The 3,194-nt window shown below is 37.0% G+C and overlaps 1 long non-coding RNA gene across 1 annotated transcript in view; it reads right to left on the minus strand.

Moving 5' to 3' along the window:
- LOC106867421 (uncharacterized) overlaps positions 1-2,801 on the minus strand; it is a 3,000-nt gene extending 199 nt beyond the window's left edge. The window contains exons 1-3 of the long non-coding RNA XR_016239221.1: positions 2,631-2,801; positions 1,275-1,298; positions 1-19 (exon numbers count right to left, since the gene is read on the minus strand). The exon at positions 1-19 is cut by the window's left edge and continues 199 nt beyond it. This is a non-coding gene — a long non-coding RNA (uncharacterized LOC106867421). The remainder of the gene's footprint in view (positions 20-1,274; positions 1,299-2,630) is intronic.
- Positions 2,802-3,194: the final 393 nt, after the last annotated feature.

Here is a 3,194-nt window from a genome sequence, read left to right on the forward strand (position 1 = left end):
CGGGAACTGAGTACCTTCTCTGAAAAATAGAAGCAACAGAGAGAGTGAGAGAGAGAGAGAGACATTCATATATATATATATATATATATATATATATATATTTATATTTATATGAGGGCATTACTATACAATAATGCTTCATGCTATGAGGGACTCTAAGATCAGACTACCATAAAAAAAACACATTTTTACCGAACGCGAGGAAATGCAACTCTCAAACCCAGCCCCTTAAAAACAGTCTGTTTTTAAGGGGCTGGCTTTGAGAGTTGCATTTCCTCGCGTTCGGTAAAAATGTGTTTATTATGGTAGTTTGACCTTAGAGTCCCTCATAGCGTGAGGCATTATTGTATAGTAATGTCCTCATATAAATATATATATATATATATATACTGGGATTGAATGATGGATTTTTTCCCTTATGAGGTTTTTCTCATGCTAGCTACTTGATAAATTCTTGTAAAAGAGTTCATCCTATTATTGAATTTAAATATATATATACATCATCATCATCATCATCATCGTTTAACGTCCGCTTTCCATGCTAGCATGGGTTGGACGATTTGACTGAGGACTGGTGAAACCGGATGGCTTCACCAGGCTCCAATCTAATTTGGCAGAGTTTCTACAGCTGGATGCCCTTCCTAACGCCAACCACTCAGAGAGTGTAGTGGGTGTTTATATTATTCAAAGGAATTCCGAATCTGTCTGTTTTTTATGTTTTATTTATATTCTTATAATATTAATGTAGGATATAGAATATATAGTATATATAGTAAAATGAAATGAATTATTGATTGTCTTATTGAATAGATGAAATATTGAATATCAAATATTAAAGGGCTGGTATACTTTCTTGCATTTAAGCAGTCTTCAAGGTCCCAAGTTGTGACAGGAATGTTTCAACAGTTGAGTGTTTGGTGTTAGGAAGGGCATCCAGCCGTAGAAACATTGCCAAATCAGATTGGAGCCTGGTGCAGCCTTCTGGCTTGCCAGTCCTCAGTCAAACCGTCCAACCCATGCCAGCATGGAAAGCAGACGTTAAACAATGATGATGATGATGATGATTTAGTGTCAGATAAAGTTGGATAAAAAACGATTTTTGATAATAAAAAACATTCGGGCACTAACTGGTTAACTTCACAACTACCATGGTAAGACTTATAAAATAAAGGTACTTATAAAACAAGGTACTTTATTAACATCCTCTACCATCGGTTTGCAGTATTTAAGTTTTTTTTCACTACTGTATCTTGTATAGAATAAGGTCCACTTACCTTCGGAAGTTACGGTATTGATGCCTGGAAGTAAAATATAATGAGATAAAGATTAAAAAATACATTTATTCCAATGGAGATTTTTGCACTTCCTGATAAATTTAAACATTTTTAAACATCTCAAAAAGTTGTCAACGGTATTTAATGAAACTTGCAGAAATAGTTGGTCATGACACAAGGAGCAGATGATGAAATTTTGGTAGTGATCTGGGAATTTTTATGGATTCTTGAAGGATTTTTCATTTGTTATATGTACTTATTATATATTTACTTGATATGGAGTATTACATTACATTCTTTGATTACCTCCCTTTGCACATAAGCTGTTGCTGTTTCCCAAGTTTATAGTCATTTCTCTATTAGTAATTTCACTCGCGTATCTATGAGTGCTTTTCTAGTCTTGAATGACTTATTTCTATATATTGTACATTCGTTTACACTCACACACACACAATTAGAAGGGGAAAAAATGGATTAAAAAGTTCAGGCAGATATCAATAGAGAACTAAGTTTTAAAAGAATTTTGTTAACTATATCTAACAATAAGATACCAGTAAATGCAATGTGTGTGTGTGTGTGCGTGCGTGCGTGTGTGTGCACATACATATGTGTCTGTGGCTGTGTGGTAAGTAGCTTGCTTACCAACCACATGGTTCTGGGTTCAGTCCTACTGCGTGGCACCTTGGGCAAGTGTCTTCTACTATAGCCTCGGGCCAACCAAAGCCTTGTGAGTGGATTTGGTAGATGGAAACTGAAAGAAGCCTGTCGTATATATATATATATATATATATATATATATGTTTGTGTGTCAGTGTTTGTCCCCCCAACATCGCTTGACAACAGATGCTGGTGTGCTTACGTCCCCGTAACTTAGCGGTTTGGCAATAAAAGACCGATAGAATAAGTACTAGGCTTACAAAGAATAAGTTCTGGGGTCGATTTGCTCGACTAAAAGGCGGTGCTCCAGCATGGCCACAGTCAAATGACTGAAACAAGTAAAAGAGTAAAAGAGTATATGGAACCACACACACACATATATACACAAGGCGGAGAGCTGGCGGAAACGTTAGCACGCCGGGCGAAATGCTTAGCGGTATTTCGTCTGCCCGCTACGTTCTGAGTTCAAATTCCGCCGAGGTCGACTTTGCCTTTCATCCTTTCGGGGTCGATTATATAAGTACCAGTTACGCACTGGGGTCGATATAATCGACTTAATCCGTTTGTCTGTCTTTGTTTGTCCCCTCTGTGTGTAGCCCCTTGTGGGTAGTAAAGAAATAACACATATATACACACATACATATATGTTTATATATATGTGTGTGTATGTAGGTTGATCAAGAGTTTAATCCTATTTACCTGACAAGGTGAGCAGAAAAACTACCAAAATCACTTTGAATACCATCGTAGACAAAACCTGGTGCTGTCAGAGAGAATGGTGAATACTATCAACTGTGTCTTCTCGGCGTGTGTAATAACTTACAGATCTTGAGATAAGCAGGTGCTAGGTTCACATGTGAGAGAGGGCAGTTGATCTGGCAGTGGAGTTTTATCAACAAGACCTCATTCATTATCTCTAGAAATGTAAGGAAAGATAAATGAAAATAAGAAAACGATAGAGCAATGCTGTAGTTTTGCTTGCAAGTAAAATAACGAAAATAATGAGAGGCCATTTTGTATCTTTCCAAGTCCACAATTCGTCCTGGTATGGAATACTTTGGGAAAAAATAGGGACAGATGCACTGTCTTGTCATTAGGATCTCCTTGACCGAGTTCAAAAGTGAGTCCCTAATTTGATTAGTCCTGCTCTTGGGTGAACTCTGAGACCCTTGTCTCACTGATGTGACATTTGCCATCTAGTCTTTTCTGTCATTATTACCAAAAGAAATGCTCTTTTGAACTTCATCTCTTAATTCCAGATCA

Source organism: Octopus bimaculoides, chromosome 30, assembly GCF_046866305.1.
Source record: "Octopus bimaculoides isolate indiv1 chromosome 30, ASM4686630v1, whole genome shotgun sequence".
Lineage (NCBI taxonomy): Eukaryota > Metazoa > Mollusca > Cephalopoda > Octopoda > Octopodidae > Octopus > Octopus bimaculoides.